Here is a 27,935-nt window from a genome sequence, read left to right as displayed (position 1 = left end):
TTTTCCTACACACAGGAGAAACCGCCCTGTCAGCTTGGATAGGCCCAAAGTTTGCGAGAAGGGCCGATCTTTCCCATGGAGCGTGCGTCCTCCGCATTACTGGGACCACCTGTGTGTGTGGAGAGGTGAAGAAAGGTTACTGGAGCATTTCACTTGCGCTGAGGCATGGACCCTGTGCTGGTGAGGCATGGGCCCTGTGCTGGTGTACACTCGCTATGACCCATGGCGGAAGACTCTAATCTAGTGTGGCTGTGCAAGACCTGATAAACTTCAAGAGACTGCTGTACCCCAAGTACCAACGAGACTGCCACAGCTGCCTGCACAGCCAGCAAGGTGGAGACACAGCAGGTCTATGATCTTTACCTCTTCTTAACACATCCTGCCTCCATAGCAAAATGAAGCTGTAGTGCAGTAGGTGCTTCTACTAGCCTGCTGGCTTAATGCAGTCCTAGAAGCAGCAGCTGGGACAGTGTAACATTATCAGCTTTAGCACACACTTGCAACCAGAAGATTGCAACCCTGGAAAGGCATTTCTCTGCTTACTAGTGTGTACTGAAGATTAACTATTGCATCCCCACTGCTGTTTTCGTGTAAATGAAGTTGACACACCGGCGTCAGAAAGTGCTACACTCTCACCCTCACTCTGCCTGGGTTGCTGCACATCATGTTGGCTGATTGTTGCTCTCTGGACTTTTCCATGTGTGCTTCTGAGCAACCTTGGATTACAGTATCCTTTGAAGAAAAAGCAAGGAAAGGGATGGATCTCCATGCTGGTTTTGTACCTTATTCACTGCACCTCTACGCTGAAAGCTATGCTCTCTCATTAGTAGGAAAACAGTGCCTTCATCCCCAAGCTTTATCTCTGAAGCGTGAATGGACAGATGAGTCTCTTCATATATATCAGGCATAGATAAGCACCAGCTTAGTCCAACAGGCCTGTGCATGGATGGCCGATAGCTAGAATATCTACAAAAAAAAAAAAAAAGAGTTTTAGTGGAAGCAGGAAACCTCATGCTTCAGCTCTAACACAGTCTCCAAAGGCGTAAGGAAAAATGCTATCCCAGGCATAGATTAGCCTACAACTGCCAACTGGAGACTTCTTGCACCGTCTTCTGAAGCACCCAGGTTTGGCTATTGTCAGAAAGGGGATCCCAGGGAAAGCAGATTCTGTGCCAGAGACATTCTGGCCATTTTAAGCCTCCTGAAAATAGGTATAGGGATTCAGTTTGCATATGTAAATATATCATCTAGTGTATTTGTAATATATTTATGACTGTATAAAGCACCCTTGGCGCTAATGCAAAACCCAACATAAACTGCAAGCAGCTACACCGACTTTTGCACTACTTCAGCCAGAGAAGATTAAGGCAGTTCTGTGGCAGAGCTGGAGCATTAAATTAGGCTTCTGCACAGTTCTGGTGCTGGGTGTGATTCATCTCCCACATGTCTGCAGCTCAAGGCCAACTACTACCTATATTTAATACCAAGTGTCTACTCTGTACAACACATTCATGTTTGGCTTCCAGGTATAGAATGGGCTCTCAGACTAGCTCAACACTGAAAAAGACATAAGTTGCATAAGAAACAATATTACATAAAAATTGGTTATGCTTAGATTAGGAAACACTAGAGAAGGAAACGTGCTTCAGAGAAAGCATGAAACCTCGTATTTCAGTATCTAAGGCAGCCTCTTAAAGGTTAAAAAGTGACCGCACTGGAGGAGCAGGGAATCTCAAAGATCATTTTGCTATAGAGAGGACTTCAGTGATGAAAATGAATGTCCTGCCACATCATCATGCCATTAAACACCAGATTAGATACATGAACAGTTCTGTTCCCTCTCATTTATTAGCTGAGAATGGTTCTGCAAAATTACGCAGAAAATTCTTCTCATACATCAAAGCTATGTGAAGTTCCTGGTATATCTGGCCATTAGAACATTCCTAGTAAGACTTCTACTCCGGAAATGATCAGCAGAACCAGCCAGCAGAGCCAGAGCCAGCCAAAAATCCCCAACATCTTCCACTGTGGTGTTCATTACTTAAAATCTTTCCCTGGCAAAGTGGAAAAGGATGGATTGTAATTCTGCTTCGAATTGATTTATTTTACTGTTCTTTTTCAGTACAAACTGGGACATGTTCAAATATTTCAGTACTTGCATTTTCACTTTTTCTTTACTTTTGTCCTTCCTTCCCCTCCTCACCCCTTTCCATTTTCTCTCACTCGGTGGAGTAGGAATCATGTTGGGCAGGTTTTAAAGAAACAACTTGAATTTTTCGTTTTCTCCTCCCATCAGGTTTTTAAAGTTAAAAAGATTTTGTAACCGCTAGTTGCAAAAAATTTAACCAGTCTTCAATTTTGATCTTTCCTTTCCCTGAATTCTATTTCTACTAAATAAAAAAACAAGATGAAAAGCAGCAAAATTTCAAAATCGCAGTTTTCTAAATTTAGAATAGAGATACTCGGAATAGAGTATTATTCAGTAGCTTCACTCATTCCTTGGCTGAATCAGCAGGCAGCACCATGCAGGACCAGAAGGGAGAGTGGTCTTGAGCAGGCTTAGAGTTCCCAAAAGATTGTGACAAATTGGAGGAATGGTTTGGAAAACCTTGGATGGTGGAGGTGGACACAGAAGGCTACAGTTAGGCAAGGAAAATTAACTACAAAGATAAGAGATAGGCGACATGGGTGAAGTTTCAGTTCTACAGAAAAAGACTGAGAGTTTTTAGTGGACCACAGGCAACCAGGAGTCATTGTAGGGCTACTGTGAGAAAAGGCAATGGCACAGTAGGCTGTGAAAAAACAAGAAAATGGGGAAAGTAAGTCTTCGGTACTATGTAAGGCCTCTGATGGCGTGTACTATCTTGCTTTAAGAGCACTGCAAGAGTGACGTGAACTCATCAGAGACACTCCAGAGGGAGCAGGGAGGTTTAGGAAGTAGGGTCTAAGAGGGGAGATAAAAGAACAGTGAATCTTCTGTCTGGAGAGCTGATGACCTGAGGATGGAGGGAGGGAAGGAAGGGAGACAGGACCACATGTTAAAGGTTACTGTAGAGGGGAAAAGTCTAAGCTGTCCAAGTTAACAGTGGCTAGAGAAGGAAGTTGTGGGCTTCCTCTGCTGTAGTGGAGTCGGATGTTGTGCAGAAGGAAAAAGCTTTCTAGCAGCAAAGGCAGTGAAACACTGGGATGTGTTACTTCAGGAAGGATGAGGTTTAGCTGCAGAGGGTTGTTAACCACAGGACACTCAAGTCTATCTGGGAAGGACGTGGGTGGATGGTTTTGAGTAATGCTCTGGGCCAGATGGTCTCTTGAGGCATCAGTCATAATTTTTTCTGTCCTATTTGATAACCTTTGCTACTATGATACCTGATGTCCTGCTGGAAAGCTCTAAGCAAAGTAGCTAAGAGACGTTTTCTTTGCTAATTTTATTTTTATTATTCTGACAGGGTTTTCTTTAAATATGTTCATGGCTCCAGATTCACATTAGATGATGTGAAGGGAAGAAGTGCATCTCATGCTTTTACAGCAGTTCGGGAGATTGAGGTGGGCCTAACTTCCCAGTTAGGGGAAACTGGAAAGTCTTCCAGTGTTTTTACTGAACTCTCGGGAAGTTCTGGTCTTGTCAGAAGTGAGTTTTGTCTCTAGCAGGGAGTTCTCTGGTGTGCAAGGGATGGAGCTATCAACCCTGGTCCTTTTCTGGAGCTCAAGGTGAATTTTTGGAGAACCTGTTAGCACCAGACATGGAGTGCCTTGTATTTTTCCTTGGAAAGCCATCACAGGCATGGAAGAATGGTTGGGTAGGCTTGTATAGTTCATTTGGCTGAAGTGACCTGCTGCCCTGTGTGAAAATAGATGGGCTTCTGCCCAGTTGAACTTTACTACTGTTGTTCAGACACTTCAACAGGACTCCTGTCAAGAGCAGAGCAAATAATTCATCTTTAACTAAATAGATAGAGCTCTTATTTTCTCTCCACCAGAGCTAGCCTGAATGTATACCACATGTCAATAAGGTCTACTTTCCATTACCCACTTCCTGGGCCCCACAGGACTGCTCATTGCAGAAAGGCAATTTTGCATGTAACGACTCAGTAACTACCTCTGTGAGCCCAACTGAAACATCCAAGTCTCCAAGCCAGCAGGACTGAGAGCAGCCCTTGGTCACAAGTCTGACCAGAGACTGAGCGTTGCCTACATGATGGAGGGTGCCCAGGTCACCTCTGTCACCCAGTATGCTGGCACTTGCATCCTGTGCCCTTGCACAGTAGCCCAGAAGAGACGCTGGACTCCCCAGAGACTGTTGAGTTTAAAATAAGACCTGCTGGTTGCTAGATGCCTCATTCTCCTGTTCTCAAGGACAGAAGGTCTGGCTCTGGGGAGCAGCAGAGAAAAACTCACATTCCCATGCCCCAGCTACACCTCTTTATGCTTCACTGCCTAAAGGCTGATTTGAATGAGCTTTTGCATGGCGCTCTGAGGGCAGGAAGGAAAAACATAAGATGGAGGCAATTTTCCCTTCTCACTGTTGATGAATTAAAAACTATTATTATAAAATGAATAGTGAATATGAAATTCAGCCAGTTGAAAAATTATAGCATTTGCCTGGTGTTGGTGGTTCATCCGTCTGATTTCTAGCAGTAACTCGCTAGACCTGTGGCACGTCCTTTCATGCCACAAGAAAGCTTGAAAGCCGAGGGAGGAATATACATCCTGTGTTTAATACTGCTAGTGATCCGTGGCATGACTCTGAGCTAGTGGCATGAGAAAAAGCCTGCTCCACCTTCATCAGGGAATCATCCCTTTGCCCTCCTTTAGGCTCCCTGGCCTCAGTGCTTCTCTCAGTGAGAGCTGGGGCTGTGCCTGTGAGAGGAGAGGCACAGTGGTGACCTTCAGTGGTACCTGGCTTCTCAAAGAGCTTTCCATGTAAATGTCTGTTGCAGGGGAGGAGGCCTGTAGCTAGTGGTGTCCCCCAGGGGTCAGTCCTGGGTCCAGTCTTGTTCAATATATTCATCAATGACCTGGAGGAAGGGACAGAGTGCACCCTCAGCAAGTTTGCTGATGCTACTAAACTGGGAGGAGTGGCTGACACACCCAAAGGCTGTGCTGCCATTCCGAGGGACCTGGACGGGCTGGAGAGGTGGGCAGAGAGGAACCTCCTGAAGTTCAACAAAGGCAAGTGCAAGGTCCTGCACCTAGGCAGGAATAACCCCAGGCACCAGTACAGGCTGGGGTCTGACCTGCTGGAAAGCAGCTCTGCACAGAAGGACCTGGGAGTCGTGGTGGACAAGAAGTTGACCGTGAGCCAGCAGTGTGGCCTTGTGGCCAAGAAGGCCAAGGGTGTGCTGGGGTGCCTTAGGCAGAGTGTTGCCAGCAGGTGGAGGGAGGTGATCCTGCCCCTCTCCTCAGCCCTGGGGAGGCCTCCCCTGGAGTACTGTGTCCAGTTCTGGGCTCCCCAGTCCAAGAGAGACATGGCGCTCCTGGAGAGAGTCCAGCGGAGGGCTACCAAGATGATTAGAGGGCTGAAGCACCTCTCCTAGGAAGAAAGACTGCGAGAGCTGGGCCTGTTCAGCCTGGAGAAGAGAAGATTGAGAGGCGATCTCATCAACGTGTCTAAATATGTGAAGGGGGAGTGTCAAGAGGATGAGGCCAGCCTCTTCTCCGTGGTGCCCAGCAACAGGACAAGAGGCAATGGGCAGAAACTGAAGCACAGGAAGTTCCACCTAAACCTGAGGAAAAACTTCTTGACTGTGAGGGTGACAGAACACTGGAACAGGTTGCCCAGAGAGGTGGTGGAGTCTCCTTCCCTGGAGATATTCAAAAGCCGTCTGGATGTGATCCTGAGCAATCTGCTCTAGAGGACCCTGCTTGAGCAGGGAGGTTGGACTAGATGATCTCCAGAGGTCCCTTCCAACCTAAACGATTCTGTGATTCTGTGACTTACTTCCTGCCCTCTTTTAAGCACATTTTTGGATGGTGGGAGCAATTTACCTATCAGTTCTCCCAAGGGGCTGGGCTGGGACTGCTTTCTGCTTGCACCCAGAGTTGGACCACAGTCCACTCGTGCACCGGGGAAGGCAGTGTCTGACAAATTATAGCACACTGTGGAACTGAGGAGCAGGTCATGTTTGTTCCCCTTCCCCCTCTCCCTTACCACACCAGAGAATGTATCTGTATGTGCTACATTTTCTCTTTTTTCCTGAAAAAGAGCAAAAATGCAATGTGCTGTTAAGTGGGACATGGACCACACCTGTAGATTGTGAATTGTCACCTCCAAGCCTGCTCTAGTTCTGTAGCCTGTGCATGATTCACTATGTAATTAGCAGCAGCTGCAAATCCAGCAGGACAGCATGAGGGAACTCTTCAATTGCATTTTGCCAGTATTGCGCTTCCTGCTGTAGGACTGAGGATATTAATTTATGGTTAGACTTGTCTTGGGGACAGATGAGTCCACACCTGCTAAGTGTCCTCCTCCTCTGGCCTTCTCCCCTGATGTGGCTGTTGGCACCAACTCTATGTAGACAGCGCTCCGGATAGTGCAAGCTGTGGTTAGACCTGGCTTTGCAGCGCCTGCTACAAAAAGCCTATGTTAGGCTTTGCCGCGTCCTCTGCACACCACTGTGCAGTTACTAGTAGAAACAGAAGGAAAGAGAGGAGGAAGGGAGGAGGGAAGCAAGGAAGGAAAGAAGGAAGGACGGGAGGAAGGAAAGGGAGAGGTCAGGGGAGAATTTGTAGTTTACTCAGGGTTTGCACCACCCCACTACCGGGGGATACCTTTACTGAGAGAGCCCTGGCCTTGTCCTTGTCCTCTTGTGCTCCAGCCATGAGCAGGGGGTAGAGTGGGAGGCACACAGGGCTGTGCTGTGCTGCCTGCTTGCTCCGCTGAAAAAATCACGCTGGCATTGGGTGGGCCTGACACTGATTTGGAGTGGATGGCTGACCTGCACTGCCTTCTGCTAACCACCAAAATAACGTGATGGACCGATGTGGAAGAACTGCAGCTCCTGCGCTAGCTCCAACAAGTCCCACCATCGCTGTGTTTTCCAGGTAAAGTAACCCTTCTGCGGTACTCAAAGCTCTGACTTGTACAGAAAAATACGCAATTCAGAGAAATATGCTAAATACAAAGGGGGAAGGATAGTGCAGACAGAAGGAAAGGCGGTCTTGCTAGACATTTTACTCTATTGCTGGGAGTATGTTTATCCTCCTTTACAGCTCCTACTGCAGGAAAAGCATGAGAGAGACAGTTGTGTTCTATGATGTGGGTTACAAGCTTTATTATCCTGTAGCAGTACAGGCTCCCTGCACAAAAGGCCTGATGAAAAAACCTACAGTCATTCTATATGACAAAACTCTAGTGTTCAGGTGTATTAAAACTCAGACTGAGGAGGAATGCAGTGAAGCTCTTTCTGGCTGGAGTTGAGAATGTGACACTGTTCAGAGTAGGTAAGTCAGCTTTATCCCTTATTTCGCCGTAAAACAGTGCACAGGTTCCACCACTTCTGACAGCAGTAACAGACATATGGACCAGATTTTTGAAATGACGGTTAGAAATGTTGATCAATGTTTAACCCCAATGAGGCTGCTTGGTTGCCACAGCTACTGAGCAACTGCAACTGAGCGCAGTCAGGCTGGCTGGAGCACCCACATTGTTGAAAAGTAGACCCGTTATTGTGGTGTGGAAATGCTGACTTAAAAGTTAAGCTTTAGGCAAATGGATTCTTGGACATCTTGGTCTTTCAGGCATTATTTAGCACGTTTGCTCAAAACAGTGGCTAACCTAGCACTAACAGCAAATCTCAACAAATATCATAAGACCTTATTAGGGACAAAAACATGACATTTTAGGGAAGCAGGCAGTCTGCTATCAAGTGTCTATCAAAACCCTCTGACTTGGCTATCTAGAGGCCTTTAAGGGCATCACCTGTAGTCAGCTAATGGTGACTTGGTAGGTGGTTGGTGTAGTAGCACCAACCTAATCAGTATTTCTGTATCTTGCTCTATGGGCTACGTTCCTCCAGCCATATTGCCTTTCTTTACCTCTCTTTCTTGTGGGAACTGAGCTTTTCAGAGGTGCAGCTCTTTTCTTCCCTATATGGAAGACTTTATCACCAGGAAAATGTTCAGCATAACATTACTTCATTGCAAGTAACTATCTGTAATAAGCAAGACAGTGGCCAACACGACTTATGTCATGTTTATGGCAGGCATTCTGCAACCGTCCAGGAGTCCTCACCGTCTGAAATGCCAGGTGAATACATGGCTGTCTCCACCACACTTTCCTTGGGAAGACTATATGTCCTGTATGGAAAATGGTCTGGGCAGCAGCTGCCAAGCTCAGAGGGAGGCAGCAGCAGGCCCCTGCACAAGGCAGGTCTGTGGCTAGGACTACTGGTTCCTGCAAACACAAGACTTCCCACAGCACCTCCTGCAAAAGAGCCTTCCTGCAAGCTGCGAGTAGATTGAGTAAGTGGAAGAGGTGGGCAGGGCTGGGTAAGAGCAGCAGAACTTGCACAGGGCTGGAGCAGAGTAACTTATCGCTGGTGTGCGATAATTGGAAGCCTCCCTCCCTCTCCGAGCAGCAAGGAAACTATGAGGCAGAGAGGCAGCAGTCACGCTGCTTGCCGAGTACACTGCTGTGCCGTTTCTCCTGCTCCGGCTGGGCATACATGCCCACCTGCATTTGTACTGGGATCACCTGAACGCTGCAGCTGGAGCAGAGCTATTGTCCAGCAGTGGCAAGTGCTGCGTAGACACACAGAGAGATGAGATTCTTGTCCATACTCAGCGGGTGTAGTAAGAAACACGGTGCTTTGCATCTGCCTTTGAGAAGGCAATGTCTAAAAAGTGGGAATTTTGCATGTGAGAGAGAAGCATATCATACAGGTGTGTGATGGGCTTAGCTCCATCACCTCGGGCCAACACTCATGAAAATGAAGTCAGATCCACCAGGTTTTACGGGGGGATGTGCAGCTGGAACTAGCAACACTTCACCTGGTCAGGAGTAGCCCAAGGAGTAGAAATATACTCTACACTGTTTGAAAAATTGTGATAGTTTGTTATTTTTTAACAGTATTCATAACTTATCTCAAGAGCATGTTACATAAGCGTGAAATTGTACTGGTTATTCTCTTCAGCTAGTAAGGATGTCTTCAAAACATGAGTCTCCATCTTCAATTTGACATGACTTTAAGTAGTAGCCAAAAAAATTAAATTAATTTTGTAGGGATACAGTACTGTTACAGTGATTAATAAGTAAAACAAAAATAATGTCAATTGTGAAGAACCCTTCCAGTGGAATGCAATCACATTTAGCTGTACAACACTATCCTGTAGGAGTACTGAACTAACGTTAGCATGTTTTTAATTTGAAACATTTGGCTGTTCGTTCTGTCAATTGGTTTAAGCAGGGTAAGAAGTATCTCTTTAGTTAAACAGGATTATCTTTACTTTATTGGTATGTTTCATGTAAGGAGTCACGTAGGTTTTTGTGTGTGATAGTTCCAGCTCCTTAAAGATATTTGATGAGGACTCACATCTGCCTGTGATTCCTGTGGCAAAGCTGTGGGCAGCTTTCACTGAATCACAGAATCACAGAGCGGTTGAGGTTGGAAGGGGCTTCTGAAGATCATCTAGTCCAACTCCCCTGCTCAAGCACGGTCTCCCCTGCTCAAGCACGGTCAGCTGGGCCACATTGCCCAGGACCCTGTCCAGATGTCTTTTGAACGTCTCCAAGGATGGAGGCTCTACGACCTCTCTGGGCAACCTGTTCCAGTGCTCTGTTACCCTCACAGTAAAGATGTTTTTCCTCATATTCAGATGGAGCTTCCTGTGTTTCAGTTTGTGCCCGTTGCCTCTCATCCTATTGCTGGGCATCACTGGGAAAAGTCTGGCCCCATCCTCTTAGCACCCTTCAGATACTTGTAGGTGTTGATAAGATCCCCCCTCTGAGTCTTCTCTTCTCCAGGCTGATTAGTCCCAGCTCTCTCGGCCTTTCCTCGTAGGAGAGATGCTCTAGTCCCTTCATCATCTTAGTAGCCCTTCGCTGGACTTGCTCCAGGAGCTCCATGTCTCTCTTGTACTGGCGAGCCCAGCACCGGACCCAGCACTCCAGGTGTGGCCTCTTTCTCACATGACTGTCACTGGAGCACAGATTACGCTGTGTCATGCTGGCTGTGGACACTTGTCCACCAAGAGCTGCACATCTGTGGTCAGTGGTTGCTGAGTCAGAGCCTAATGCCACATGGTCAGGCCACATGATAATTTCACTCAGGTCACTAAATGGCTGGCAGATCGTACCTGCATCTGGACTGAGTTCTGACTGGAGGGTGAAAGCCTCTCTAGCTCCTATTGAGCCATGCCGACTCCAACCTGAGCCAAAAGCTGGTTTTATCATGTGTATTTGCCCTGCACACAGTGTCCTCTCCATTCCAGTCATGAAGTGAGCCACCTGAGGGGCTCCAAGCCAAAGAGATAGTGAGTCCCCGAATCTCAGAGGACGCCAGTGTCTGTATTGTGGAAGAGGTGGCTTTGCTTACAGGTGTTACTGCTAGGGGGTGACAGTCAGACACAGGGAGCTCTAGTTGGAAAATAGAGCCGGCTTTCCAGGATTGTATATTTTTAGGTAAATTGAGTGGTTTATCATAATCCTTAATAGCCAGTGACAAAAACTGGGGCCTCCTAGTACCTGTGATGAGAGAGCCAAAGGTGAAACAGCCCATGCAAATGCAGACTGTTTGTGATGGTCGGTCTAGAGGCATGCCTCCTCTTGGTAGCTGTTGTGACCAGCTTAAAACTAGCACATTATGAACTGATTCAGTGCTACAGAAACTACTTGCATTCAGTTGTGCTGGATTGTCCCCGGTAGCTATCCTCTGACACGTTGAGCCCTCTTCCTGCCAGTAATCCACAAAAAGAGATGTGACTTAGGCAGATTGATTTTATAGGTCTAAAGCTTTCGTGCTTGTCCTGACTTTTCCTGCTTCTTCTAAGCTGCCTTTTGCGTCCTTCGTCTTTTCTCCCTTCTGGACTGTCTGTACTTTATGGACTCCTTACTCTTGACTGCAGAAAAGCTTGGGATGAATCCCCTTGCTAATGTTGCAACAAGGCATTCATATCCCTTTTGCGTCTCTGAGGCAAGAGCCATCTGGCATTGGAAGAGAGATGATCTGCAGAAGCTAACACGATGGCAACCCCTCTGCCCTCTGCCAACTGCTAGGCCAGAACGAGCTATGCTCTGGCCTAGATATAGATAAAGGCCATATATATATGAGTGTATATTAACATAGTGCCGTGGACGCCCAGGTGTTTGCCCTGCCATGGCATCTCTGTGAAGCTGGCCATATATGTATATAGGTATGACCTACGTATGGATCCATCTGCTCTGGCAGTGGATACACTACCTGCCTGGAGAGCTAGTATGTAGCGCTGGCAACATGCTAGCAGAGAGCGATCTCAGTGGCAGACGGTGTGAGCACCGTGTGGCTCAAGGCAGTGTCTATGCAGCCTTGCTGGGAAGAGATGAGGAGTAGTTACAACGCAGGAAAGGCTGCTCACCTGGGTAGCAGGGAGAGGACAACTCTTCCCAAGACAGCTCCACACATCCTGGTGGCTCAGGCCACGTCAGAGAGCTTGTGCAACTGTATGGGCAGGCCCTGGCACTGAACTCCCAGGTTCCTCAGCTTTTCACTGTGTAGGCAAAGATATTGCCTTTAATTACAGTTATCTGCCTCCTCTCTCTTCTTAAACCTCTGACTTTCCCTGGGCTCATACAGGGTGAACACCACATTATTTTAGCAATCATTCATTAATATTTAAATCCAGAAGCCACGCTGCTTCTTAGTTCACTTTTCTCAAGACATGGAAATACCAAAGTGTTCACTTCTCTTGGATTAAACACACAGGCTCTGAGCTCCATTCAGCAATCCTGTGCTGTAACCTGAAAATATTAAATGCTATATTCCTTTAAGTATTCCAGAAAGTGAATCCTCCTTTTTGTTATGACTCTTCTTGCTGTTTTTCTTTTTCTGATTAGAATTCTTTTCCAGCGCTCCACTTGCTCCCTGTAACTTCTTTAGAGCTCTGTTTTTATTCACGTTTAACTTTAACGACCCCCTATTTATGTGTGTAAGTTTAGACAAGTAACTTCTAAAGAAGGTCCTTGATATTCTGGATTGCCAGCAGTGACACTTTCCACTGCCACACAGACTGCATGTGTGGCTGTACGTATGGGAAGAGGGAGGGCACTTTGGGCGTCTCCCAGGCGGTACTGCTCTGCTGTAGCTGCCACGCAGTGGTTATTTGTCCTCAGAATACCTTCTGTGCTTTCCGTGGAGCAGCCTTTCCTTCAGCTGTACGGAGCCCTGGGAAATTTGGAATGGGGAGCAAAACTATGCTTTTGAAAAGCTTCCTTATTTTGGTTGAAACGCTGATTTAAGTGGGTAAGTTCAATTGAGTTTATTTCCGAAAGATCATGTTTGGAGCACGAAAACTTGAGAAAAAAGCTTTCTTTTTTGTAACTGAACATGGAAGCAAGCCCTGCAAAAAGCAGGAGGGCGGAAGGTTTTACAGTGATACATCCTGACAACGATCTTTTTTCCCGTTACTGTTTATTTTAATGTCTTATGCCCACTAATGGCAAGTCAGAAATACCCTAGTCTGGCAGGTAGCAGTATACTCAGGCTGGCACGGGTTTAATTTGTTGCTGTGTACGCCTCATCCAGAATGCTTGCCCCATTACTTGCTAATGTAAATAGCCTTCAGACCAATGTTTTGAAGGATAACAGTTTGCCTTTAATGCAGTAGTGAGACAGAAATGCTCCTTGACTGCATTTCCTTCAGAGTGCAACACAAAGCACACAGTAACTCAGAGGAAGATCTTTCCTTGACAGATAGTAAATAACTGTTCAACACTCCAAAGTTAACAGATTTTTTGCTAGCCGTATGTGCGCTGCAAGGATGATTGATAGGAATAGGCTGTAAGGGTGTTTCTGCTGCGCTTAGAGTATAAGCCTGCATGAAGAAGTCTTAGGGAACAGGGCCGTACGGATGGAAAAGGGGGAGGGCAGCCAGAGCATTCCTCTGTGCTTCTGGAGCAGCCTCCTCTCCTAAGTCAGCTCCCTAGAGCTGCTCTGAACACATTCCCCATCCCTTCCCCACTGGGATTTCTGCCAGCGCTGGTTTGGGATGGTTGATGATAGCTAATAACTATAGCCAGGTGAGCTCCTCTTTGAGGAAGCAGTCAGAGGTATGGGGGTTAATGGCTAAGGACTGATACTGCTGCGTTGCCTTCTGGTGGTCTGCTTCCGGAAAACAGGCCTTAGCATATATCAGAAGGTTTTTCTAAGGATCCCTTTTCCCCCTCATTGTTCTACAGTTGTCTCTACCAGGTGCTGTGGTCCCCCTCACAGTGACATGCGGGAAACTCTCCATGATGGATACAGCTTTCTGCAATTCTGCAGAGCAGAGTTCAGCGGCAAGTTCTTTCAAGACTGGCAGTTGTGGGTGATTCAGACTAGCAGTATTTCTGAGAGCAGGCTCTGCAAATTCAGTGCCTCCTAAAAGCATTGAGGGCTCCCTCTGTGCATCCCTAAAGCACTGATGGTTGGATGCACTCCCATTAAAGTCCTATTGGCTTTAAGAGATAGTGGCATCAGGTACCACTTCCACAAGAGGGACTTAAGATACTTTGTACTGTTTGAGTGCTGGGACCGAAGGGCACCAAGGAGATATTATTTCGATATGGAGGGGCATTGGAAAGATGAGCACCAAAGCAAAGGCAGAAAAGTCATTTTTCTGGGGCTTGAAATCCAGCAGCTATTTCCAGCCACAATGTAATGCCAGTTCTTCATGTATAGTGACTTTACAAAAATACGCCTCAGGCACTGTAGAATAACTTCAGTATGTTGGAGAAATGGATTTATAGGACCAAAGGAACAGATAAGGCCCCACCCACGAAAGCTCTTGCCTGCTCACATGACATTAAGCCTGTAGATTGCATTATTAATGTCAGATGAAGACAAAAAGATAAAATGTCTGAAGATGACATGAAAGAACGTGAAATATCTGTGTAAGAACAACAGAAGAACTACTCGGCTGTACTAAACTAAACCGTACTAAAGGTATTTTACACCATATGCAGAGACAACTTCGTCCAATGAGAGGAAGAGAGATGCTTATAGCTGAATAATCTTAAGGACTGATCAAGTAAGTCAGAAGAAAAGCAATGGAGCACAGATAGAGAAAAAGTAGAACTGCTAATGTGAAGAACAGAATGATCTACTGTGTCAAAACAGCTGCTAGCTCAGAAAAAGAAGTGAGAACAGAAGTGAGAGGTTAAGATTTAGCTACAAGAAAGTCATTAGTAACGCCAGTGAGGGCTGCAATGGAAGAATGACCAGGAAAAAAGCCAGGCTATGAAAGATTGAGGCTAGGATGTTGAGCAGAGCCATGGAGAATGTGATAATATGCAAGGTTATCTCAGGATGTCAGAAATAGCAAGAAGAGAGGTGTCCGTGGTCCAGTGGAGAGTGACCAAGGGAAGTGGAAGAGAGTAGCTCTGAAAGTAGGAGGGGACAAGGGAGGTATTAGCAGACACTGTGACACAAGGGGGAAAAGTTGCAGCAAAGTGGAGTAAAAAATTGCTGATGTTCTTGATGCTGATTTACACTAGATGAAGGGTTGGCCTAAGAGTTAGCAGCTTTAGGGTACGCTCACCATAATATGGAACGAGACATGATCAGGCACCAGGAGAGGTAAACCCTGAAAGGAGGAGAAGGAGGAATGGTGGGGAAAGGAGAGATAAGAGAAGGAGAAGGACAGAAAGCTGGGAGTCAGAGTGACTCTGCTGATCAGAACCTTGATGAAGGCAGAGAAGGTGAGGCTCTGTAAGGACATGGGAGGAAATGCGTGGAGAGAGAGCAAGCCAGAGGGAAGAGATGATGGATGTTAGTCATGATATCAGTAGACTTGGCTTGAATGCTGCTTAGCTGCAAAAAGCGTGTCATGAAATGAAGAAAAGGTGATTTAAAAGGGAGATCAACTTTTTGTGCCAACAGTGATTTATATAATGAATAGTAGTACGCTGGAGCCAGTGTAACATGGCATGGAGGAGGGTAATAGAGGATAGAAGTACTGACTGACACTCTCCTACCAATAGCAATTTGGGTGCCTGTAGCACCCAATCTGAGACAATTTCAAAGGTCTGATTTTCAAGGAGGGCACTTTTTGAAAGTTAGGTACTGTTGGCATCTCAATGGGCAGACACTGCCTGTTACCAGTAACTTCAAAAAAACAACTTGAGATCCAGGAGCAATGGCAATGGCAGCAGAGGTCATACCTGAGCCAAAGGACAGGGCAGCTCATATGACCACCAGCAATCAGATGCACAGTGTAAAACTTCACCTGAAAGATGCGGTTCTCTCCATAACGTTGTGTTTTGATGCTTCAGTGCTTGATAAGGTAAGGGTCGGAAAGTGGCTGTTGCATTACTGGCAATACTGCCCCTGAAAGAGACCTCCGAATGCAAGGGCTGTGAAGGAGGGCCCAGTAGTACCCAGCACGGATCTCCAGCTTTAGTGACAGAAACAGTAAAAGTAACACATTTTCTCTGCTAAGAAAATTGTCTTTCTTTTCATCACAATCCAATCTGTGTATGAAAAAACATTCCTTGTCTTGTGCAACGCAGCCGGTGGATCTACGGCCATCCATGCATCAATCTTACAGCAAAGACAGCAGTAGTTTCTTTGAAGCAGAGGAGGGGTGGTGAGCTATGGTTTATTCGGAAAGTGTCCAGCACGCTCAGAGTTGTGTTTCAATATGCAGTGAGAAGTAGCACCTTGGACCAGTCAGCATGCTGCATGCCTACCAGAGTGCTGAAAAACCATCACCCCTTCTGAGTGGCAGAAACAGACCGAACTGCATCAATACTCCCCATTGCAGATGGGGAGGGGAGCTTCAGCCATCATACTCATCTGCAGCTTTGTCGCTAAAGAGGTGTCCGTAGGTGGGAGAACAGCCTAGCAGCCTACGGGGAGATTTGTCACCTGCTACAAAGCCTGCTGAGGGTTACTCTACCTCAGTCAGCTGTACAGATATGAGCACCCTCCACAGAATATCCCCTGCACACCGCCTTGCACATAAGATAGTCACCGGGACAGGACAGTTTTCCATGTCTGGAGCATCAGCATGAAATTCACACAGCTGATTTTAAGTGGGATTAGGGGCTGGTGCCCTGCAAGAACTGAATTTCATTCTTTAAGTATGGCTTTAAAAAGGAATGTGCTCAATTTTACACCTAATTAAATCAATAAGCTTTAAATTGGAGAAGGTACTATGAATAACATATTTTCTTTGCCACCCAACCGTGTTTCTTTTAATAGCAGTGATAAGTAAGAGTCAGAGTTTTCAGTATTTTCTTTCCTAGCTTGCAAATAAAAAAATGTAGAGAATTCAGGGAAGCTTTTTCCTTCCCCAGTACTTTAGTTTTGGCCTTTTCAGAGATGTTTAGATTTCTTGTCTTTAACATTTGTACAGAGCAAAATGATCCTATCTCTTTCCAATAATCATATGATGGTGCCAGATTTAACTTTGCAGTGTAACAATTATTAGTGCCAATTAAAAATTAACCCATATTTATGACATACATCACAATTTTTGTTAGTACTTGCCCTCTCCCATTATTACATTTACTATAACTGCTGGTCTAAATGTCAAAAGAAAGTGGCCCTATTCACTTAGCTGATGTATTTAGAGGCTAGCACGTGCCTGTTGGTACATGACGTGATCTCTCAGTGTGCACAATGCATCTGAATTTACCTCTGTCATGGTCATTATCACTATATATTACATTTAATAGGACGTGCTTTAAGAGTACTCATTGTAACATATGCTAGCTTCCTCTCTGGAAAAAAGTTACATCACTCCTGGAGAAGATTTTTGGAGTGGTTCCAGACAGCAAGAAACGGGACTGTAGTCCTGATAGTAGGGCTTGCCAGCCCCATCGAGATAGTATGAGAAATGGGAGATTTCTTTGTGATGACAGATTAAACAACAGTACTTGTTATGTAACTCATCACTGGTCGACTGTGTGAAATGTCCGGGGAGTTTCAGGGGGATCTCTTTTCCTTTATTAACTTGAAGTACTGAGGACCTCACCAACTAGGAGTCAAAGGAAGGTACTGCCTGGACTTGTGACATGGAGTGGTGACCTTATTTTCTACCATCCTCTAACTTCACTGTTCTCAAGTAAGACCTAACTAGTTACTCCTGATTAAGTTAACTGTTTTATTTCTGTCCATCAAATGCTCACAGCAACTGATTTCCGAAGCAGTCTCCTTCTACATGTGGCACTATTCAAACCTGTAAAGAAATCCAGCAGTCCCGTAAGAAAAAAACTGTTCCTGTCCTCTTGTGCTTTCTTTCCTTGTGTTTATGTATCGAGCAGTGGATTTTTCTGAAAGCTTCACTTCTTGTATTCAGATTATTCTAAAATTTTACTAGACTCAAGGGTGCTAAAGCTCACATGGGACCAAAAAGCGGTTATATTAATTCATGAACAAAACACTTCTGCATGTTTTTAAGACAAAAGCTTCACCTTTGGCTCAAAAATTTCCTGAACGGCAGACGGCTAGAGGCTGGGTAGAAGGTAATGGAAATGCCTCATTGTGTGCCCTCCCTTGTTTTCAGACACCTCCTAGGCATAGGTTTTGGGAAGTGTGGGAAACAGGAAGGAGCTGGAGAAGAGAAGACTGAGAGGGGATCTGATCAATGTGTCCTAGTATCTGAAGGGGGGATGTCAAGAGGATGGGGCCAGACTCTTCTCCGTGGTGCCCAGTGACAGGATGAGAGGCAACGGGCACAAACTGAACCACAGGAAGTTCCATCTGAACAGGAGGACAAACTTCTTGACTGTGAGGGTGACAGAGCACTGGCACAGGTTGGCCAGAGAGGTTGTGGGGTCTCCCTTGCTGGAGATATTCCAAACCCGTCTGGATGTGATCCTGGGCAATGTGCTGTAGAGGACCCTGCTTGAGCAGGGAGGTTTGACTAGATGATCTCCAGAGGTCCCTTCCAACCTCAACGATTCTGTGATTCTGTGATTCTGTGACCTTTGGTCTCATGTCACACAGGCTTCCTAATGAGAAGGTAGACGGCATGACCTGACAAAGGCTTAAAGCCCAGAAGGAAAATGAAGAAACCTGGAAGGTTTCCCCTAAGAATAACCCTGGGTTTCTCAGCCAGTCTCATGTTCTTGGGGAACCAGATGATGACTTACACATAATTATGGGTAGTGCTGGTCTCATTAGTGGTGCCATAATAGTCCAACTTCACATGGGCTACAGTGTGCTGCATCCCTGAGGCTGTGCATCCCTTTTTCTGTTCATTTCCACATACGAACTGTGAACTGCTTATTTATACCTGTGAACGTCACTACATTGATTTGACTTTCTCAAGGGTGATCATTTTTAGAGACTACCATTTATGACTATCCAGTCTTGGCCTGTGTTATCTTACTTGCTTCAGTTTCTATGCATGTATTTACTAGTACTGTTTGCTGTATACCATCTACATTTTGCTTGTTTAATTCTCCAAATTTGGCTAACCGCTAATTCAGCTCATGGGCTGTATGTTCCATAAAACTCCCACTTTCTCCACCAGCTACACACTATATTCCTTCTCTGATAGGTTTGGTTTCCCTCTCTCCTTTTTTCCTCCTGCCTCATATCCTACTCTCAAAATACCTTTACTGCTGGGATTACACCTTAAACATCTCTTACTTACTTCTTCAAGCCAGTCACAGCTTTTGATTTCCTACCTGACTCTTACTAAGAGACTAGTTAGCAATATGTAGTCTGAGATCTGCAAAGTCTCCAATACACTGTAAATTCTTGTCACTTGCCCATCCAAAAACATATTAGCTCATCCCTCTTCCCCTTGCGGTTTCCTACCCTTCTCTTTCCACTTGTTCAAGGGTGGAATCCGTTCCTGTACGTCCTCGGATCTCACACGTCATCAACATCTGTGCTTTCACTTACACATGGCTATGACTGAAAAGGCAAAGACAGGCTTGAAGCAGGGCCTGTGTATAACTGAAATCTGTCTGAAAGTGTAAAGGGCCTGAAATCATAGCTCGAAAGTGACGGAACTGAACATCCATTTGCACTCTGCCGTGGTTCTCCCCTTGGTGAGTTCACTGCCCTGCCTGTGTCATTGTCCCCTTGGCTCCTGCTTCACCTTCCTTCCCTGGGCAGCCACTCAGCTACTCTTGCTACTTCCTAAAATTCAGAACACCACCCAGGGCTTCAAACACCGCATATAACATTGTGTTGTTAACCTGCTTTTCACTCCAGGAGCAAAGCAATAGGACAACATGACTCTTCTCTTCGTTTGCTTCTCTTAACGGGGATCCTATGCTGGTTGTTGTCCCTCCCGTTACCCCTGCTCATTTAGTCAGATAAAATCCTGGATGCTTTCAGCCAGGCTTGAAAAAATGACTTAAACTGAACCCTTGATCTGATGCCCTTGTTTTTGATGAGATACTAGGCAAGTGAGTATCTGCAGCTCAGATGATCTGAGAATCATCAGAATGACTGAGAACAGAAGAGCAGGCATACTTGGCCAAATCATATGCCTGGTATCCAGTAACCTCTCACTGACAGCATCCAGAAGTGAGTATTGAGAAAAGGGGACGAGAAAAGTGCAAGCACCTATGACACTTTCCCAGGACTCTCCCAGCCTTGATCATTTGCAATTTAGGGAGGAACCAGATTAAGTTTGTTTTCCGTTCTTTTCTGTCACCTACTAATGGTTTCAAAACTGAGATTTTTAAGAGTGATGCATGCGAAACAGGAAAAACAAAAACCCAAGATACTTTTTTCTGCCTATCCCCCTCCATGAAGAACAAAGAAAAAGAAAAAAAAAAGAAAAAAGTAAACAAGAAAAAGAGAGACCTCCCCAGACATTTCTTGCTCTGTTGTTTTCCAAAGCAACCTGGAGGCCAGGTATGAAGGGAAAGAGGAAAACACAAAATAATGTTTTGTGGGCTTATCTTTCCCTCTGACATTTTGATCAATTCTAACAAAATGAAGAAGAAAAAAAGCCCAATTATCTAAACAGGATGGCAACACGTGACTTCCCTCTCTTTCAGGGTCTTTGGTAAGACCCCTGAATGTGCTCAGTGATTCAATCATCTGTAGCGCAAGGATTTCAGCACAGCCGCCAAACCCCCTTCTTTAGCCACATGCAGCCAAGTGTCTTGCACGCCACCACCTGGGAGCAAGCTTTGTGTCACCGTGAGTGAGTCTAAACTGCAACACTCTGAACAGGTATGAGAAACAGCTTAGATGCTCTGCAGGAGTATGTGTGAGCAGATAAAAAGAAGATGCAGAGAGCAAGGGAAGGCAAGTGGTACCAGTCCTAGGCTGACGAGCTGCTTTTCCACTCTTCTAAACCCTGCTTTTGTGTCTGCCAGCACAGACAGGAAGAAAACGGCAATCTCTCAGTCTCCTGCCAAAAGAAAGGTACGTGTTTCCTACAGCGAGGTCTGCTGTCCTTTCTGGCTCTGTGGAGGGAAGAGACTGGCCTTGAGGAGATGTTGCAGTGAGGGGATCCCATTGCACAGCTTAGATTGTCTAGGGAGAACACAGAAAGAGAATTAAACACCCCCCCCCCCAAACCCAGGCCTACTGTGGGAGGGACTGGCAGTAAATCGTGTTGAAATCACAACTGTTTTAGAGCTTACATTTACATCCAAGTTTACCTCTTTTCTAGAAGCTGGGCTTCCCACCCCTCAGTACACCAGCCTGGCTCTCCCGGGACTCAGCTTCTCCTCATGTTCCCCATAGCATGAGCTTTTGTGCCCTCTCTCTTCCCTTGCACCATCCTCCATCAGAGCAGCCATAACCATTCTGCTGAAGATGAAGGGGATGACCAGAAACCTCAGACAAGCCTTGGAAGATGTCTCTGCACCCACAGACAGCCTGACACAGCTGCACATTCCCAGAGCTCAAGACCGCTTGCTGGAGATACTGACTGAGACAGGCCCTCCCTGCAGCCATAGCCAGCTTTGTCCCCATTGGTGTAGGTACAGCTGAACTCTGCTCTCATTCATACATGCCATGCATGGCAAAATAGATAGCATTTGTTATTAGCCCACTTTGAAGCACGGGATACGAACCACTGGAGACTTTGTGCAAACTTCTATTTCTGTTCCCAGATGTTGCATCGTAGGGTACCAGCCGCATATGAAGAACCAAGAAAAGACCTACAGGGACTCCTCTGAAAGGTTAGTTTTGTATATATTTATATGCTGACAGGACGCCAAAGCCTGGTTAAAGGAAGCATTAGGTATGCAGTCTTGCGCTGAGGTCCATTTTCAGTTTTTTTATCACAGAGTGCCTTTAAATAGTGGTGCATGTTCCCAGAAGGACAGAGAATTAGTCAGGAAAGGAGGGAGGCTAGTAACAAAAGAATGAATGTCCATTTGATTAGGAGTGGAGGACTGTCAATCACAAGGACTGAAGTTAAGTTACAGAGGGAGAAGAAAACAGGTTAGACCAATACATTTAGAGCTATAATACTGGCAGAACATTACTGCTGTTTTTTGGACAAGTAACAGAATTTATTGCCTGGCTTTATCCTTCATAGACTTTGTATGTGCATTGTCATCAGCTGCATATTGAAGTAATTTATCCTATCCCAGGCTGCGGTTTCCTGGAGAAATAAAATTCGACATTTGTAAAATCGTTCTGAATGATGGAAGACATCATTGCTGACTATGTGGGTCTGAGGCACAGAGAGAATTTACAAGGTGTCTGCAAAGTGAGAACATTCAGCATTGACAAGCTCTGACTTCCAGGGCCTGTGGAGGCTGCGTTTCACTCTTGTGTAAGAATATTCAGCAAGTAGTAGAGAAATTACCCATTCGTCTACTAAAATCAAATGTCAGACCTGCAGAGGCATTGACTACAGCGTGACGTTTATCTCCTTGCTTGACTGACCTGAAAATTTTAGGGAAGCACATGCATTTTTTATTTTTCCTTCATATATTGAGTCATTTTGGTGAAGATAGTCACTGAGAAAGAGTTTTGTTAAACTGATAGAGGCAATGGCCTGCTCTGGTAGTGGAAAATCTGCTCCAAGCCTTCTTCTTTATTAGAATTAGACACTGATAAGAGAAATAAGATGAGAATGAAGTGGCAAAGAAGGTATTTTCATTGTTTGTCTTACCTGCCAATCTTTGAAAGCTTTGTTAGCTACAGACCAGAAATACTATAAAGAGCGGGGCAAATTCCAATATCACATGAGGAACATATATCCATGTACCATGGAGCTGTCTGAGGGCTGAAGCAGAGTTAGAGGTTCTTTATGTGAGAGGAGTTAAGATGATCACCGCCTTCTGCTGTAAGTGATGGGGACATCTCTAAACAAATGAGTGTTCATTTCATTGGGCTTATTTACACCCAAACCCTGGCTCCTGCTGGGGTTAGGGGAATGGATATATTGAAATGTATGTGTGTGTGTGTACATGTCAATGTGTGTAGGTTGTGTAACCATTTCCCATCCAGGGAGCATAAGAAGAAAACAACCCATTTCTGTGGATGTGGAGGAGCAAAGAGAAGGTGCAGAGAAACCCCAGGCAATTCCAGAATGTCCTTAATAAGGGACACTGAGGAAGAAGCTAAAAGAGGGATTTGGGGTAAAGCGCTGGCTGACATGAGAAAAGATCTCATCCTTAATTCTTGTTGCATTCAGGCAAGCAGGGCCTTATATTAGTTGTGAATAAACAGGCTATGACAAACGACCCCCACTTTGACCATGGAAATCACCCATATGGCCCCACACTCTGGCCTTTTGGGATTAAGGGTGTGGAAGTGTTGAACATATGCAGCCATAGGATATGTACATGCTTTTGCGGGGTGGTGAGTGGTGGAATACAATGTCTGTTACAACTTTCAGGTGTATCGGGCACAAAAAACACCAGGCTCTGTTCAGTCAACACCAGGAGATAATTATGCAGCGAGGTGCACAATTGTTTAGGTGTCCCATACAGTTAAGGTAAGGGACACATGCCTGAGCTTTATCCCACTGTGAATAGCCCTCTCCTTTTTGTAAAATCATTTCCAGAGCAAGATGCTTCTTATAGCTTGTGTAAAGGGGGCAGGACTGGGCTCTAAAAAGACTCCCTCTCTGGCTGCAGTGCTTCAGGTATGGTTTATATTATAATTTCTCCTTGCCTGAGGGGCCTTTCCCTCCTGGCCAGTGCAGCCCTGCCAAATTTGTTCAGGATGGTAGATTTTCTGGATGAATTAGGTCAAACCAATGCCACATTTCCTCTTTGCCTGAGGCAGTTAGAATCACTGTCAACATGTTGACTAAGTTACTGGTCTGCTTTTCCAAAAAGACCTCTCCAAGCCACTCAGCTCATCACTGATGAATGAGACGCATTGGAGGACTGCAACTTATCAGTTAGCACCTAAAAACAAAAGGTCATTTCTGATTTTATTAGTACTTCTTATGAGTAGCATAATTTGATAATGGCTGGTAGGGAAAGAGTTGAAGACTTCCCTCCCTCCTCTCCCCCCAAATATTTGTTAAAAGTCTTGATTTGCACTAGGCTGGAGAATGGAGTGAGTGACAGTGCAGGGCATGGTACTGTGATGACTACAGGTTTGCATGTAGGAAGCCTGGTCACCTGCCTGGAGAAGATATGGCTGTTAGAGACAAATGGGTGTCCAGATAGTGAGGAATGGATGCTCTCAAGCATCACCCCTCTCCAATGGACAAATCAACATACACACCTTCAGAGAGGACTGTGACTGACCAATAACTCCTACAATGGGAGAAGGCTTAGAGGGTGAGGTGCCCCATGAAGCTCAATAGCATGCAGCTCCTTAATCCTTGCTGTTGCACAGAGAACTGACTTTATCTCCATACAAAGGGAGCTGAGGGTGACCTTTGTGTTAGATAAGCAGCCATAGCTGTTAATTGGACGAGGTGTAAATGTTTCTTCCTGAGCGGAACAAAAGACTGTGAATGTCTCCCTGAGATTAGCCAGACCAGCATGGGGTAAGTGTATAGGTGGCTCAGCCCAAATGAGAGTATAAACCTCAACAACTAAGAAAAGAATTTCGAAGAGAGCAACAGGTTTGAGCTGGCTTCAACTCACCTATTCCTTCCCAGTGACTGGGGACGCCCAGCGTCGTGAAGGTGAGCATGTTATAGAGACCAATAATGGCAATCACTTTGGTATTGGGAATGAACTGCATAAGTGAATACCTGTATTGTGATTTCAGTATATCACTGAATCACTCTGCTAAATCAAAAATCCCATGTAACGTCAAATATCTTCAAAAATAAACTTTTATATTAAACATTGAACTCTCCATATGTGTGGAGTATCTAAAAGAGCCTGGTCAGAGAGCGCTGGACTCTGACAGGGACTTTAACCATGCCAATAGCTGCTTAAAGGGCAATGCTGCAGGGCACAAGTCCACTAGGGTTTTATTTTTTGCTCTGTTCTTACCTCATTTCTGTTCATATGTAAAGGCCTGGAGGAAATGGTTCCTGCTGAAAGACTTCAGGAACTTAAGCTGTGCAGCTCTACAAAAAAGAGATCTCTGGAATGAACTGATAAATGTACAAGGACTTCATTTGGATTGGATAAAAAACTGAGGAACTCTTTGATCTGCTGTAGAAAAACTAAACAAGAGCAAGAAAATGTGAAGGTTATTTGACACAAACCAGAACAAGGTACCACATTGGATTATGTTCTTTTTTTCAAACAAACTTTCAAAGGATCTGTTGCTTTCTTTTGAAGCCTCCAAGATCAGATCAGATCAGATCACTTTATCCAAGAAAACTGCTAGACAAATTCCAGTCTAAGGGCCAATATTGAGATACCTGAGAATCAAACCGGAGGCTAGACTTGAGGTCGAAAGTCACCCTTCTGGGGAAAGAGTGAACCTGTGATATGTCTTCATTCCAGAATGAGGCAAGGCCAAAGAGAGCATGAAACGTATGGTAGAGGTCTACCAGAGGGACCTCTGGTAGAGGTCCCATTATTAGGGAGTGCAGAGCACCTGACACTTGGAAAAATGGGTTAGCCAGAGTGCCTCAGGTCGGGGTCCCGGAATCGTTGCTTATGTTTCATACTCCTGGTCTTCAGAAGTTCTTTGTCCTTTTAATTTCGAGAAGGGGAAAAATTAACAAATAGCTCCAGTCTGAATACCTCCTTTGCCTTCTGCTTCTCCATACGCAGTGAAAATTCACCCTTTGTCAAAACAGAACTTCAGATGAAGGGAAGCGACAGCCAGGAATAAAAAAAGCTGCAGGACTGCCTGGAGTAGAGACGCATGGACAGGCAGGACCACACGCAGTATGTGGTAGTTTTCTGGAGGATTCCAGGAGAATACGAATTGCATAGCAAGCCTTGCAAGCCTTGCAATTGTAAGAGAATACCTTTGCTATAGACATGTGTATGTGTATACACACACACTCCCATATACACATATAAATAGTTGCATACACGCACAGGCCTATTTGGACAAAACAAATTCTGGATATGAGGAAACTTCATAAAATCTGAAATTCCCTCCCTAAATAACATGACAGTCCTTTTTGCTTAAAACCGGGTTTTGCCTATGAGCAGCTGTGTTCACTGATAACTGGGACACATATCCAGTTCTGCTTACCACTGCTCCCACTTTTCCCTTCCCAGCTCCTTTTTTAACAGCAGCCTGATGCTGCTCCCTGCAAAATGCAAATTCCAAACCTGCATTGGGCTACTTCAATACTTAGATCCCTAGTGTTTTTTCATGCCTTCAGCACATAGAGGGAAGTTATTTAATCATGTAAGTGACTGCTCTTACAGGTTGCATTTGGAAGATGTGGGATGATTTATGCGTTGAAGGCTGCTTGCTCTGAGATATGATTCCCCTCCTTCTCCTGCTCTCGGTTCAGGCAGCATAACACCAGATTCTGATTTATTAATGAGAAATTGGAAGTCATTGTTAATGAGCCTTCCAAGTGTCAGCAGCAAGACTGCATTTCAGCTGCTGGAGTATGTGGGGAGTAAAGAAGTCCAGATAACAAGAAAAGCTTTAACAAGAAAGTTTTAATTTATGTTTTGCACATGCTTGATGATTATAGATGAAAGATGACACTTGGAATAAAAAAGACATTGTTTACCACTCTATGTTTAAATGTAGTAATGTTTTCTTCAGTGGTAAATCATCACCACTTAAAGCCCAGCAAGAAGTTCCTCACAAATCTTGCATGCATCAACATTTGTTCCGTAAATCATGCTGATAGCATGATTAAAAGATTAAAATCCCAGCCTCTCCTGGCCTTACTGAGATCAGAAGGAACTGATGTGTGTGACCACAGGAAAGTGTGAATGTACTTAGAAATTAAAATTTAAAATTGTCACAAATAATGACAAGAAAATAACGGCCTTCATTTCATCTCCTAAGGCTTTTCTGTCAGTTTCAGTGTAATGGATGGTGGGTTGCATATACTTGCTGTTGAATCCATCTTATGTGATATCTGCATCTTTAAGACCTTCCTACAGCAGCAAACTGTGAAAGGGACACCAGTGGTATCTTGGTAATTTACATTCATGGGGCGTGGTTCAGAATTTTTGTTGTATGGTATTTCTAAAGTATGGTCTCTGGTTCTTCATAAATCTAATTAAGGAACTATGGTCTATGCTGACTTGCACCTTTTATAGTCAATTACTGATCCATGCATAGGAGGTAAATGCTCCTCATCTGATCCCATGATTTTTTCTCCGTTTTGCACTGACATAAATTTCTGTTCAAGATCGTAGAACAAGATAGAGGGAAGTAAATAACCAGATGCTCAACACTTAGCCCCACATTATATATCTGTAGAGAAAGGAAGACACTTGTCTTCCACAGTCAGGTAAAACTAGAGTTGATCTAGTAGGTTTCTGGGGCAAAATGTGTTCAAGATTTTTTCTGAAAAAATAGTGACAAGATTTTTTCTGGGTAAGCCAGATACTGATTGGGGAATCGGGCTAGTGCGGGTCTGGGAGTCCTGGGAGCCTGCTGATGATGACTCAAGTGTTCCTCTGAATGCCCCAAAAGGCTGATAAAGAGGTGAGTCCAGGAGGGATCTAGCATCCGATTTCCAGAGTCTCCTCCTTCAGCACCAAGAACCATCCCAAACCCACGCTGCGCAGGTAAACAAAGGCGTGAAAGGACAAGTCTAAGCGAGCTAATAAGACCTCTTCGTGACTCCTGATCTGATCCTCAGAGCCATACAAGAACCTGCGTAGTCTCACAATCTAAGATCATACTTTGGTCCACCTCTGGACCTGTTGTGCTTTGGCTAAGCTGCCTTGTGTTCTAGCACCCTTGCTCATCTCCATGCACGCAGGCTGTGTGTATTTTGGCAGGTCTAAGGTCAATGTCAAAAGACCACTATGTTAAATACATGGCTGGGCAGATCTTATGCGAGTTATGGCTCTTTCACATTTCCTGCCTTGGTTTGGAATAAGAGAGGTTGAGGAAGTTAGCTTTTCTTCCATTTCCTTTGAAAATCCTTCCTAAACCAGATAAAAATTACACACAGTCTTTCATTTTGTCTACATCCTCAAAGCTCTTCTAAGTCTGGATAGCTATTAGCACTCTGGCTATGATTCTGAAATACTTACAGCCACTTTAAATACTTTATTGTGGGCAGTAGGAAATAACTATGCACAAATGCAGTCAAAAAAAGGAGAGAAGGAGAGAAGAAGCTGAGGGTATCCCTCCAAGTGGTTGTTTGTTCAGTTTTCAATGTAAGAAAATGGACCAACACAGCCACTCATAGAGGAAGAACATGGAAATAAACAAATTATGTGTTCATTAAGAGTCAAATTCTGCCACATTTATGCTGCTGATGGGTGATTTACTATCCAAGTTCCCTTCTTGGACCCA

The 27,935-nt window shown here is 44.9% G+C and overlaps 1 long non-coding RNA gene across 6 annotated transcripts in view; it reads left to right on the top strand.

Annotated features, from left to right (window-relative positions):
- The window catches only part of LOC104147719 (uncharacterized), a 33,354-nt gene extending 7,158 nt beyond the window's left edge, over positions 1 to 26,196 (top strand). Inside the window, exons 2-4 of one of the 6 annotated variants that reach the window (XR_011137751.1) lie at positions 16 to 7,041; positions 13,370 to 22,630; positions 24,541 to 26,196. This is a non-coding gene — a long non-coding RNA (uncharacterized lncRNA). Of the gene's footprint in view, positions 1 to 15; positions 7,042 to 8,201; positions 8,246 to 13,369 lie in introns of all 6 variants that reach the window. The other 5 variants (XR_011137749.1, XR_011137748.1, XR_011137750.1 and 2 more) reach the window with 5 other exon arrangements.
- The last annotated feature ends 1,739 nt before the right edge of the window (positions 26,197 to 27,935 follow it).

Source organism: Struthio camelus, chromosome Z (assembly GCF_040807025.1).
Source record: "Struthio camelus isolate bStrCam1 chromosome Z, bStrCam1.hap1, whole genome shotgun sequence".
Taxonomy (NCBI): domain Eukaryota; kingdom Metazoa; phylum Chordata; class Aves; order Struthioniformes; family Struthionidae; genus Struthio; species Struthio camelus.
Note: the sequence above shows the minus strand (reverse complement) of the source record. Positions and strands in the feature narration are given on the sequence as shown.